General features: G+C 42.6%; 1 long non-coding RNA gene across 1 annotated transcript; it reads right to left on the bottom strand.

Moving 5' to 3' along the window:
- Positions 1-808: 808 nt before the first annotated feature.
- LOC121724033 lies at positions 809-4,591 on the bottom strand. Its single transcript, XR_006035107.1, has 3 exons — positions 4,331-4,591; positions 2,258-2,371; positions 809-925 (listed from the first exon to the last, which is right to left on the bottom strand). It is a non-coding gene; the product is annotated as an uncharacterized LOC121724033 (long non-coding RNA).
- Between the last annotated feature and the right edge of the window lie 9,943 nt (positions 4,592-14,534).

The following is a 14,534-nucleotide window of genomic DNA, read 5'->3' as shown; positions in this document are numbered from 1 at the left end:
ACTCTTTTGGAGTCAGACTCGCCCCAAACAAACAGAGAGAGAGAGAGAGAGAGAGGGAGGGAGAGTGAGAGAAAGAGAGAGAGGGGGAGGGAGGGAGTAATGGATCATCAGTGAACAAACACCAGAGCCAACCTGGCTCAGAGACGGTCCCACTCTCCAAACTCAAAGCTTTTTTGAGATCATTCTCCATGTGGCCCTGACTGCATGCCAGTGTTTAAATTCACTCCCACATACAGGTTGTTTCCATTGCCTGAACAAGCTACATTTATATTCATTGCCTTGCTCTATAACCATTATGAACGCTCTACAGTATAACCATTATGAACGCTTTATAACCATTAAGAACACTCTATAACCATTATGAACGCCGTATAATCATTATAAATGCTCTATAACCATTATGCCCTGCTCTATAACCATTATGAACTTTCTATAACCATTATGAACGCTCTATAACCATTATGAACGCTCTATAACCATTATGCCCTGCTCTATAACCATTATGAACGTTCTATAACCATTATGAATGCTCTGTAACCATTATGAATGCTCTATAACCATTATGAACGGAACGCTCTATAACCATTATGAATGCTGACGCTGCCAATACTGATGAAGAGTATTTGACATAACTCTTCATTATCCAGTGATGGCACAGATTTCTCAACAGATACACAGTACAGCCAGTGTGCCAGTAAGATGCATAAACACAACACACAGCAGCTCTGAGATCACACACAATAGAAAGAATTTGCTCCAGAAATAGCAGTAATTATAGAGAAACAACATCAGAGGAAATAGTGCCCGATGTCTCCAAAGAAGTTCAACAGTCACCGCACACCTCCATGAAGGCTCTGACTCCGCCCACCTCCGTGAAGGCTCCAGCTCCAGAAGTAAGTGTCCCATTCATTTCTCCATTAGATGCCTGAAAAAATCCATACATAACGAGCTTTAGGCTTTGCCTTAGGCTGACCAGCTACAGTGGAATGATCATACATTTCATTTCAAAAAACATTTAACAAAAAAACAACAACAAAAAAAACAAAACAGGAAAACTAAAAAGGCAAAGGTAGGGTGTACATATTTTAAGCTCTGAGCGAAGGAACTACTCATCTCATCAGCCAGTGCTAATGATACATTTTTCAACCTAACGACAGTTTAAGACACTTTCTTCTGAATGTTGCTTAATCATGCCGTAGTTGGTTTATAGTCTACCTTGGACACGATTTTATGGCTTATAATCCAGTTCTCAATGGAGAATGTGAATTAGATTGGTACTCCCTGAGTGGGCAGTGACTGTTGAGCTCTATATCAGGCTGAACTCTGCCTGACTGCCTGCCTCATCCTCATCCTCTCTTACACCACTATTGTGACTGATTATAAAAGGTGCTAAACTGAATAATGTAGACACTTATTATTTGTTATAAATCGATATTATTTAGGCTGGACATCCAAACATTTTGGTGCTGAGGATCAGTTTGAAATGTTGAAAACTAAAATGACATCTAACCCTGTGCTGACTGTCTGCCTGACATCTTGTCAATAGAACATTACGGTAAAGCTGCAGTCACACACAACGTCTGTTACAGTAACCGAGCCGGAAATTACACTACAGGGCTCCGTGTTATCGACTCCGTATCAGCACACAGGAAGTGTAAGGTCATGGCAACAGGCTTGTAATAACATGCTCTCAAGGTCACCTTTAATGAGGCCAACTCAAACACAACCTACGAGCCTCTCTAGGGGACACATTTCTGAATTCAAGAGCCACAACTCAGGTAGTTCAATGCTACGTGGGTTAAATGGGCTACCATTACAGTGAATTTCCTTGAGTCAGAGGTACACACATGTTTAACTTAAACAAAAGTCTTAATGCATCATGAGTGCAGTCATGACTATAAATAGCTATCAACGCTTATGAGGCTTTATAAACGCTTTACTGTATAACCATTTATCGTTTTGTGTTGATAATGCTTTCTGGACAATGGATTTGTGGAAGGTGTTGTAATGTATAATGTATTGGTGGGTTTTAAGAAATTGTCCAAGCCATAAACTCTCAGCCAATCAACATGATGCTCAGGACAGGAGGGAGGAGTGTTATTTGATAGGCTCAAATATCAACAACCTTTTGTTAAATCAAAACCAAATTACAGAGTGCATCTTTAAAACAAGGTGAATTTGTGAGTTGCTTCTTAAGTTCCCAAAAGTATTTAGTTTCTCTTTACATTGAAATAAATATACAATGTGAAGCTCATACCTGTACACGCTCAAGATGGCAGGGTCAGCAGCCTGGAGTCTTCTCTCTGTTTGAATGTCTGTCTGGGTGTCCTCTCCCTCTGGGGCACCTTTAAACATATGTCCTTATACTGGACTGAGAAGAAGGAGAATAAATCACTGTCAACCCAGGTCCCTGCAGCACATCACACAACACCTGCCGCAGTGCTACAAAGAGAGAGAGAGAGAGAGAGAGAGAGAGAGAGAGAGAAGAGAAGAGAACAGAAGAAAGAGAGATGTGTAGCAGACCCTGAATGAGGCAGCATACAAAGCTGAAGCTGCTTCCCGCATGTGCCCTCAAAGCCAAAAGTGCTCATGAATAAAGTTAATACAGTCAACATCTGACTGATAGAGCTTTTAGAAGAGGCAGAGTAATATTTTTTGATAACGGAGTGAGACAAGTGGAGGTAGGGTTTCAAAGTGGAGGCTGGGAGAAATTATTAGAGCAAAATACAAGCAGCCAGAAATAAGTCAGGACGTGAAAGACAGGCCTGGCCTGTTTGGCCCATGAATGAAATCCACTTAAACTCCAAGCTTACCCCCCAAACAAAAAAAACAAAAAAAACAATTACAGTCTAGGTGGGCCAATTCAGGCATTAATCCATTAGTGCAGTAGTCCATCATAAGACTACAGAATTGGTCCTGAGTACTTGGGGGTGGGACCATTATACGCAGACAAGCTCGCTAACGCGTAAGCTGCAGTAGCCTGTAGCAGGCAAAGTTTGTAGAGAAGGGTGGGGCCAGATAGATATCAATTCCCGAAATGAGGAAGAAGGTGTAAAGTTATGTGTAAGCCATCTTAAGAACATGAGAGGAGTTTAGGGGTGTAATAAACTGCTCTCAAGAGCAAGTTGCAGGTTAAATAAGTCTCTAAATATGTGCATGATATTTCTAAGAAATTAATGTAGAAATTAAAGTAGAATTAAAGTAAAATTATTATTTTTTATAATTAAGTGTGTGTGTAATGTTAGGGTTAGCAGGCCCAAATGATGTGCCGAATGGCTAGAACACCAATTGCACCCCATTCATTTTGTTTTGGGCCTGGTTACACCGAGAAACAAATGAGAAAAGAGCTTTGGCTCAAGCCATTACATGACATCTGCAGTGTACTAAAAAGCCAGAGGAGACAGGAAATGGGAAAATTACCCACAATCTGAATCAGTGACACCCACTCTTACAGAGTGACTATATTTTTGCAAGAGCAGAACAAAATGTTCAGATGACAATTAAATCTCTTTTCAGGCTATTATCCACTCTGATTGATTACTCTGAGATACTCTTTTCCACAATGTCTCTTTCAGAGATGGCGTGATAAAAGAGAGATATGGGACAGATAAAAGGAAGTCAGTACAGAGACACAAACAAGTCCTCGGGTCTAGCACAAAAACACACAGAAAATGTTCAAGTCACCATAAAAACAAGATATTGTTAGGAAACTGTCTAATAATTTCTTGAATTTCCCCTTGGGGATCAATAAAGTATCTATCTACAGTATCTTTCTATCCATCTAATTGCCAACACGGGAATTCTTTTTGTTGATCACACACAATAGAAACTGCTGCACAATAGAATCCCCACATGCTATATAGTTCAAATTTACACATGCTATATAATTCAAATTTAAACATATATCAGTAATTTCATCATAGTTAATCAACTACTCTTAACCTTGTTTAATCTGTAATAATGTTTATGCCATAGCACTAGACGTCAATATAAGCCCTCAAATAGTTCATACCTGTTCATATCTGTGGGGTGTAAGAAAAGAATGCACAGACATGAGACTTGACCTGATGGATGAGACCGGCAGTTTTATTTTACATCTGTGTTGCCATCCTTACAGATGTCAGGAGGGCCATCTATCTTCTCTGGCATACATGCCATCACCCAAGCCTTTTTCTCACACCAAACACTAAGGTGTGAGACTAGTGGCTCAACTTTAGTTGTATAAATAACAACAGAGACAGTCTGTCTCTGAGTGTGCCTGTCACTGTCTGTCACTATCCATTTCCCCAGGTCTGCTACCTTTCTGCTCTTATGCTATGTAGACACTCACTTTTTCTCCTCTGACCGCCATCTGACATTGTGAGGCCATGACGCTGTTGTCGACCATCTGCTCCCTGTGTTAGGCACCAGAGCATGTGATTCCTGTGGGCGTTGCGCTCCTGTTTGGGACGACTCATTCCTCGGGCTCCTCGCTGTGTTGGCCAAACCGCAGGGTAAAGAATGCGTGGAGGAGGAAAGGGGACATCCATTACCCATCTGAAGGTGACGTCAGCTTGCAAGGTGCTTGCTCCTTGTTCTGCGATGGAGAAGCAACCACTAACCAGATCAAGAGAGAATGATGCGAGAAGTGAGAAGAAAGACAGTTCGTAGTGATTAACATTTGTCTGTCTGAAGTTATGAATCAGTGCCACAGTTAAAGTGAATTTCTATGCATTGCATGCACTGTACATCCCTGTATTTTGACAGTGATACACTTCTCTCTTGCATACTGCTTTCCTCCATCATTGTTGTAAGCACGAAACTGAATGTTAGTAGTTAAAAATACTGTTGTGGTTATTAGGTCTAACTCCAAGAGTGAAATCCAAGATGGTTGTCGTCAGATATACATGTTAGTGTTACATTCCACTAAAGACTTCAAGTGTATTCCAACAGTTACCTCACTACTCGAAATAATGTCCACAGTGCACAAAAGAATTTCCACCATGAAATGATATCGACACAGTACCGGCTCTCACGGATGCACATTTCAAACACACAGCAACAGTTGCTCGCAACAATTTCCAAAGCAATATCTTGGTCCACTCTATCCAATTCATGTTTGTCTGGTCACTTTTAGGACTGACAGACAGAGAGGGATTTCAAGAAACAGACATGTTTTATTCAAGAACCCGGCCTCTCTCCTACTACACTACACACTGGCACTAGAGATTGGGCTGAGAGCTTAAAGTCCGTTTATGTTATCACCATGACCTAGAAAAGTGCCGGCGAGCTCAGGAGGACACTGGCCTGATTTTAGACAGAAGGCGCTGGATGGAGGGAGAGATGGAGTGAAAAGGCACTGAAGGAACCGCGGAAGGGAAGTGCAGCCGTTAAGAACGCTGTGCGCTGACTGAGAGAGATTATAGGAACGGCACAGATTATAACCAACTTACCCCACCAGCCCCATCCCAATCCCCTCCCGTGCGTATACAATCTTTGAAGGGCAGGTTTAAAGGTACTGGCTTAGCGCCTGGCAGCCACAGTCACTCTGACCCCTCGAATTTCAAATGAAGCCAGAGCCTGGCGGAGTCGGAGGCGTAGCACAACGCTGGGAGGTTTTGATAAAGAAGCGTAGAGTGACATTGTCACGGCCTTGTCTCATGCTGCACACCGACGCACTGCCGTGCGGGCTGGTCTATGTCTGACACGTGTGCAAGGAGCAGTCACATGTGACAGCGTGACAGATGTATAATATATTTTTATATTCTTTAAGCAGTAACCATTCAGCATGTAAGAATACCATATAACAGGGGTCTTCAACCTTTTTCAGCCCAAGGACCCCTTAGCTGAGAGAGACACTAAGTACGGACCCCCCCCCACCCCCACTCTGCCCCCGCCCCTGCCCCAAATTTAGGTTTGATATTTATATATTATATATACGTATCAGGTATGAAAATGGCTTCTTATATCTTTTTACTCCGGTAAGTGTTTATGTTGAAACCCAAACTGGACACTTCACTTCATTAAATGCTTAAAAAAACAAGTAACATCTATTTTTATGTGCTGAGATTGTTAAGACGGCATTGTTTTTTCCCAGTTAACTGTTAGCTAGTACCATTGCTCCATCGAGATGGATGGGATTTAGCTAACTCGCGGTGGTTTTGCTAATAAAGTTGCTAGTTGTCTGTTTCCCTCATTAGTTGCCCTGTGTTGCCGGCAACATTGCCCAAAAAATTGCTCAGTGTATCATCAGCTTTACAGTTAGCCATCACATTTTAATTAAGGACAGACACAGAATGAAGCTTGAGTATGGATGCAATATCTCATAGCCTATCTAGTGATTCATATCTGAATCTCCTGAAGGGTCGGACCTCCGTTTGACAAAGCTCCGCATATACTCCGGAGGTTATATCTGAAAACAGCTAAACAAGCAAGAGTTTCACAGGGAGGCTACACCGGCTATTCTATTCATTCAGTGAAGGCAGAATAGGCCTGAGACTAGTTGGCTTGGGACACAAATCCTTTGATTTCCAGTCATCCAGGTAGGGGTTTTAACCCTGCTATGCGGATGTAGATCCTGCCTTCTACATTAGCACAGGCTGGGAGAAATTGAGAAAAGGCAGCAACATTGTGACATAGTCCGTATTGGGGGAGAATCTCCTTGTTTACTTTTTCCTCCTTTTCTTCGTCTCCTGCAATCAGGCTAAAGTCCTCCTGAACATCTGTGAGAATCAGCTGGCTGTGTGGCTACCGCAGCTGTTGGTGCAGTGTGCGATCACAGTGGGAGCAACATCTTCAGTCTGCATTGTTAACGCTGACAGTGATAACTGCATACAGCGACAAAGGCACTTTAAATCATTGGTTTTCCCTGTCTGCGTGTGTATATGTATGTGTGTGTGTGAAGTGTAATTTGTGTGCATGTGTTTATTTGTATGTGGGCAATGACTCTTTTAATAATCTGGGGACATTAGTGGTAAAATTTGACAAAAGGAACTGCTACAGTGAAGATATCACAGTAGCACTCAAAGGATGGGTTTGGACAACCTTGTATCCTAGTAATTACAAGAGAGTGCCGTGGAAAAAGGCAGGATGGTCAGATGACTAAATCACATTGCAGAGTTTCGTAAGAGTGAACAGTGCTCACAAAGCCCTGTTCAATTAATAATTCAATCAGGCTAAATCCTTTTTCTCATTACCCAGCACTTTTACTCTCTTGCCTGGAAGACTATCCCCCGCCCCTCCTCTCCACAAAACTCCAAACAGCCCCTCCTCTCCCCAAAACTCCAAACAGCATAGCAGGTGGCAAAAAAGCTGATTATCAGTGGTTTTGCAAAGTGTGAGAGGGAGATATACAAAAATGAAGATGCCTTGAAGTACGTTATACAACAAGAGAATCCTTGAGTATTGAGGGTGTCTGCTTGATGTAACATTGCCTTATTGACATCAATGGACCCGACCCTGACTTATCATTCTGCTAACCGTTGACAGAGGTCTAGAAGGTTCCATTCATCTCTTCACAGCTGTTTGACAGAATACTCTATGCAGAGATTATGTTGGCATCATCATTTGTCACTCACATTGTGGAGATATTTCACACCCACTCTCAGAATCTCAAAGTTACCTCTGAAGAGGATTCACTCTGTACTCAAAGTGTTTTTGGTACAACAGACTGTGAGAAAATGTTTTGGAATTCCAAATGTCTTGAAATTTCACTCACCTGAAATGGATCAGGTTTAAGTCCATTTAACACTGTTATATTTGTTGTGAACAAATGGAGAAGAATATATTCACCCCATGGGTTCTGTTCTGCCTAAAAGAAGAATTAGACTAAATGGCTTAGGCTGGCATACTTCATGGATGTGGATGAAGTTGTTTGTTTTATATATTACGGCTCTTCACAATGCTACACTCCATTGACTTGAATGGGATTTCCCAATGTTCTACGATCAAATGCATTCATGTAATTACTGCTGATTGATGTCTTTCATACCACTGGAAACAACTGGAATCCATGCATTTCCAGGGAATTATTTTTGGAATCTGATCCCTTATCATACCTGTTCATTTGTACTCGTCGCTCGACTTATCGTGACTAAATTCTAGATGATGGCGGCGAACGGTAAACTTCCTGAAGGTACTGTCTGTATAAATCGTCTTGTAAATAAACTACCAGTGCCTTTTCAAAGTTCTCAATGTCTTGTTTTAAATGTCAAGGCCCTCGGAAGTCTACCAATGAAGTATGGAGCTACTTTGAGCCTCGTAAATGGTGTAAAACAGTGATTTATTTGCATGGCTAGGCCGATGCCCGAGGCACTCACATCGAAAAACTGTTGGTAGCATCGGCTAACTAGCGCCAGATTTCTGAGTGCAGGGGACAAGCCGAGATGAGCTATGAGACATAAGTTCACACTCGGTATCATGTTTCAACACACTTTAGGTCAATACCACACCGGAATTCTCCTTTAAATTCATTGTGATGCTGTATGGGCCTCATGTGAATGAAATATGAATGTCATTATGAAGTGCGGAAGTTTTCAGAGAAGTTTTCACATTACAACTTTGCTGACAACATACCACATGATTGGCACGATGTATTCACATGTAAACTTTTTGCAGCGGAAAACTTGTAGACGACTACTGAAAGTATTATAAATCAGCTTTGTATTGTCATTTACCCAGGTGGGTCTCTTGTGTGTGTCCTTGGACTGTATTCAGAGCATCCTTTGTTATCCTTGTTTCAAGTGTTTACACTAGGGGGGCAAGGATGGGGGGTGCAGTCCTTCTATTGTCACCATTTGGCCATGAGCAGGTTGGGGTGCTAAAACAGTATGTGGCCAGGCCTTTGAAGCTTAATTAAAGAATAATAAAGCTGACCAGACCTGATTACATCACAACAGGAGGCCACATCCCCACACACCAGCCCTTTCATATTGCATATTTCTATTGCATATTCATACTGGGTTGGAACTATAGGTCACTCCTTCCACAAATTAATTCTAGCCAAGTGTTATTGATCTTATATTAAGATTAAAAAATCTAAAAAACTTACCTAGCGCCCTCTCAAAAGATCATTTTGACTTAACTTAAGAAGACTTTAACTTATTTTAAGGAGTCTTATCAAGACAAATTTGCTCAACGCACTGGCAGACAAATTTGCTTGTTTTTAGGACAAAGTTTAGGACACAGTTTGTAAATTTCGTAAAAACACGTTTGCCTTTAGGGCGGCAGAGAAAAAGGGACATTCTGCCCGATTAGTGACTGGTGGAATCTGCTGAGCGAATTTGGATGAGGCAGCTCATCCAAAGTGTCTTTCTTCTCTCTCTCTCTGTATCTCTCTTGCATTTGGCAACATGCACAGCAGCACTGGCAACTTTATTTTACTTTTTTTTTTAATAAAAAAAAAAAAACCCCAGAGGCAATGCATGCGGAGATGAGAGAGGAGAGATGGATACCACTGTTTGCAAATGTGACATGCTTCCCTGAGAATCGTACCATTATTATTCATAAATAATTGGCCCTGACTGACTGTGGTGGCTATTTATAACCTCATTGCTGCATGTTTGCACTGAATCTCTCCTTCACAGAGCTTCTCTTCAACACAGATCTCCGTTACTCTCTCAGCGCACCGACACGTTCCTTGAAATTTGCCGGACTGATGCTCTCATTAATTAGTCATTCGGGGTAACATGTCCACTCATGGCTGTTACGTCTGATTCTCATAACAGTGGATTATCATGGTTTGGTTTAGAATAATGGTGTGCTGAGCACAAAAACCTGCGGGCGTTCGTTCCTTATCAGCCAGGGAGGCTTTGAAACTGAGTCGCAGACTGCCAGACAAACTTGTTAATGATGCAGTTACAGGATCTGTCTTGCCTGCAACTGGGGAGTCAATAGCAGTCTAGATTGGTCAGTCAGGCACTAGATTAAAAGAGAATGCACAATCCCCTGAAGAACAACATGGGAGGGAATTCTATTCGGTATCAATCAGTGCTGAACCTTTGTGTGAATGTGCGTGTGTCTGTGCCTGTCTGGTGGGACTTTCCTCTGTAAATGTGTGTATCGAGGGTGACAGAAAGCACATGGCACAAAAACAAAAGGACAGAGGACCAGTGTCTGTGTTAAGGGACTGTGGACTGTGACTTTGCCTGCACAGAGCAGTGTCTCACAGTAGATTGCTTTTCTCTCAAGAAGCTCCTGCATATTCCACAAAATGCACAAACAAGAGACAAGAGCACCCTCCTAGCAATCAATGCATGAGCACACCAGTACATTTAATCAAACTTCCAGGCAGAAGGCTCTGAAATTGGCATATGCATGTTGAAACAGAGCAAAGGTGAAATTTGATTTTCCTGAAGCAGCTGGAATTAATGCTTTCAGCACCTGGTTTGGGGGATTACACTATTATCACTGCAGACAATGGCCTTTGATCTCCAGGCTTTAACAAACACAAGGGCGCTAGTATTATGTTGCCATATCTGGGCTCGGAGAGAAAAATAAAGTTTTTCATCAGGAGGCAGAGGGAGAAACACACTGCTTCTACAAGGCACAGTGACACTTGTGCTATGGTATAATATTCTCCTTGAAACGCTACAGAAGGGGTGGGGGAATGCAAAAACACCACCAACAAGAAGAACCAAATAGGAGCTCCACGTGTCTTCACGCCTTTGAAAGGCTGAGCAAAGAGAAACAGAAGGCAGCCTCTTCACCCCTGCTCTGCTCGATCTCAGCGAAGGTATGACAGCATATGAACATGGCCAGAATGCCTAATACTGACACAACATGGTAGATGCTTGGCTTCTTCTTTAGTTAGTATTCACGACAGATGCTGCTTGTCTGTTTGGACCATTGCTGAAATCCACTACAGTAAATAGCAAATAAATTGGGTTTGCCATGCCGCACAGCTGAGCACAGATAACGTCTCTCTCTCTCTTTTTTAGCAACTGGAGGTTTATCATTGTCTTTCTCTATTTTTGACTTAGCACAAGCAAACTAGTTGCACTTCATAAAGATGGCAGAAATTCAGATATAAGAGCACATCTTTATTTGCTATACAACTACGGTAAAAGGGGTTTGAAGGTGTCAATGTCAGTTCAAGAGCATGTTAGGTAAACTAAATATCTGGTCCACATGGTATAGGTGTAGATCTAAGGACTTTATTTTTACATTTTGAAGTCACAAAGTCATTCAGGTCATTTGTTGTAGTGTGAACTGACCTAAGTTAAGCTGTGCCCAATTAAGAAAGGGTAATAAGGACTCTCTAACCTTTGGCATATGTCCTTAAAATACTTCTTTTGTATATCTTCTCACATCAGCTATTTTAAAGGTCACTTTATCAGATTTCCTTTTACCTGACTACCTTTGCTTTTCCTTTTTGCTCAAAAGGAGTCTTTGATTTATCTCTCTCTTTGTAGAGGGATGCTTGTTGAAAATTGACTAACCTTTGCCTCCAAAGAGGCTTAAAAAAGATTTGCCCCTCGAGGGCTGCCCATTGTCGGGTAAAGACATGGTCTCCATTGTGTCTACCCACTGCGTTGCTGCAAGCCTGCCTGTGCTCTGTGGGATTGTGCTGGGAGGGGCTTTGGTGAGCGTGGCTGGCATGTGTGAGCTCTCTCTGTGGTCTATAAAGAAACTATAAGAAACTGAGTGAAGCCTGCTACTACCACATAATTCTGTCTCTGTGGTCGCCATGGTTTGGAGGGGCCTGGCCAGCCTTCTCCTTTAATGAGGTCCCAGCGCTGCCTTTTGACACACGCTGCACCACATGGCTAATGCCCCGACCGTAATTAGACCGTCGAGCCAGGCCAGGCTGGTACATTTTGGGGGCCGCCTGGTGATAGTAGCCCAGGTCTACAAGCCTCATAACCCTGAGACCTTTGTGTTCAGACTGTCAGGCCATTAGCCTCTCCGCATTACACCTCCACACGTTTGTGAAAAACGTCAATACTATCCATTTTCAAACAGGATAAGCATAAAGTCGCGTATCTCTTTCCTGTATGCTATCGAAGTCTGTCACCTATTTCTGTCCTTTTACATAGTCACTTAATATTCATTTCTATACAAAACAAGACGGCGGATTCCTAAAGAAACGCACACACAAGATAAGTGTATCTAAATGAGCTATGTACCATAAATTACATTTACAGTCACTCGAAGAATGTGTTCACTGGCTCCAGTGGAATTTTGATTTGCCGACGATGGGCAGCGTGAGAAGGCACCCACCAGCCCAGCACCAAACTTCAAACGCACAGTAAAGAAAATAGGATTTTGAATGCAGCAGATGATTGAACTGATAAATGTTACACGGACCGTAGATGCTCCTGCTAAGAACCAAACCAGACAAATCTACACATCTATGGCTACTGGAAAATGTAAGGTTCATTTATCAAATGCTATTTTAAAGTATTAAAAATAAAACATCTTTATTTAGAATTTCCGAATGAAAGGGGCTGAAATTGGAGCTTTTACGATACTTCTTTAAAGTAGGCCTATTCCACACTATTGATAGCATAAAACACACTGGCAGGAATAATTTAGTGGGACGCTTGTCTATGTTAGTTAACTCATAAGTTCACTTTTTGCTACAGTACATGCCGACCTCTGGACAGAGTTAGCCTACTGGCAGGCAAACATCTTTAACACTTAACCGCTATCTCTAAACTCGGTGTGCTAGCAAATACTGCTGTGCTTTCATAGCCATTCATGTTTCTCGACTCCACACACAACAATGGGTTGACCCCGCCTTCACCTTGACAGCACCCCTAGTCCCGCTTTAGCACCAAGTGGCCCAACGTTTAGGGTGGGCCAGAAATCAGTGGCCAGTAGCACCAATATAGCCCCCAAGTGGCACCAGTTAGCATCCGCACCTGTAGGTGTGAAAGCAATTAGCCCCAGCACGGCCTGGCTAGCTCGGCTTTGGCTTGACGGTCTGAAGCCGGTTAATGGTAGCAGAACATGCCATGCATTGGTAGACTTGAGCTTCAGAGGATGGCTACCTGAGCTCTACCTGGATTACAGATTACCTGACTGAGCGACCACAGTTCATCAGACTGAAGAACTGTCTCTCTGACACTGTGATCAGCAGCACCGGAGCGCCACAGGGAACTGTGCTCTCTCCAGTCCTGTTCACCCTGTACACATCTGACTTCTGCTACAACACTGAGTCCTGCCACATGCAGAAGTTTTCTGACGATACTGCAATTGTGAGGTGTATCAGGAACGGGCAGGAGGAGGAGTACAGGAGCCTGGTGGAGGACTTTGTGCAATGGTGCAAACTCAATCATCTCCAACTCAACACTTCAAAGACCAAGGAGATGGTGGTGGATTTCCGCAGGTCTAAGCCCACTCTGCTACCAGTCTCCATTGATGGGGTCAATGTCGAGGTGGTAAGCACTTACAAGTACCTGGGTCTCCACCTGAACAATAAACTGGACTGGTCAGTTAACACTGACGCACTCTACAAGAAAGGGCAGAGCAGGCTGTACTTCCTGAGGAGGCTGCGCTCCTTCAATGTGTGCAGCAAGCTCCTCAGGATGTTCTACCAGTCTGTTGTTGCCAGCGTCCTCTTCTATGCAGTCGTATGTTGGGGAGGAAGCACAAAGAAGAAGGATGTGGGGCGACTTGACAGGCTGGTAAGGAAAGCTGGCTCTGTAGTGGGAGCTGAACTGGAGTGCATCACTTCAATATCTGACAAAAGGACCCTGAACAAACTGATCAACATCTTGGACAATGAGTGTCATCCACTCCACAACACTATTGTTAAGCAGAAGGGCCTGATCAGCTGGAGACTTCGCTCACTGCCTTGCACAACAGACAGACTGAGGAAGTCATTCGTACCCAGGGCCATTGAACTGTTCAATGCTTCACTTAAGGGAAGAGGAGAAATAGACTTCTCTGCATAGTCTGTCTGCCACTTCACCACCTCCATGTCTTGAACTGTCTGTCCACTAGCCACTTTTTACCATTGTCTTCTGCCTCACTGTTTGCGTGCTATATTAGCACATGCACAACCCCTCCCTCCATGCCACAGCCGAACTGTGACCACACTTATACCTTCCTTAATATAGTTATATATATATATATATATATATATAGAGAGAGAGAGAGAGAGAGAGAGAGAGAGAGAGATATAGACTTTATTCTTGCACTGTTGCACTGTTTGACTTAGTCATTTGCACCATCACACTCATTCACACAGAGCACCTTACCTTACCTTACCTTATGCACGGGGAATCACAGGCTCAGTCCCTGCCTCAGTCATTGCAAGCGCATCTTGTTTGATTAATCACCCACTATGTGGATACTATTTTTTTTAGAATTGTGTTATTTAGTATAATTTGTATTTTAGTATATTTAGTATTTAGTATATATTTATCTTCTACTGTCCTTATTGCTTAGTTGTGTTTTTTATATTATATACTTTTAATACTTTCTGCTGTTAGTGAATGTGTGTGTGTGTTGTCTGTATGCTACTGTGACCTTGAATTTCCCCTGGGATCAATAAAGTATCTATCTATCTAGAATGGATTTGCCCAGTGTCCTCTCTGCTGATAGATAGA

This window comes from Alosa sapidissima, chromosome 11, assembly GCF_018492685.1.
Source record: "Alosa sapidissima isolate fAloSap1 chromosome 11, fAloSap1.pri, whole genome shotgun sequence".
Classification (NCBI taxonomy): domain Eukaryota; kingdom Metazoa; phylum Chordata; class Actinopteri; order Clupeiformes; family Clupeidae; genus Alosa; species Alosa sapidissima.
This window is presented reverse-complemented; position numbering and strand designations above follow the sequence as displayed.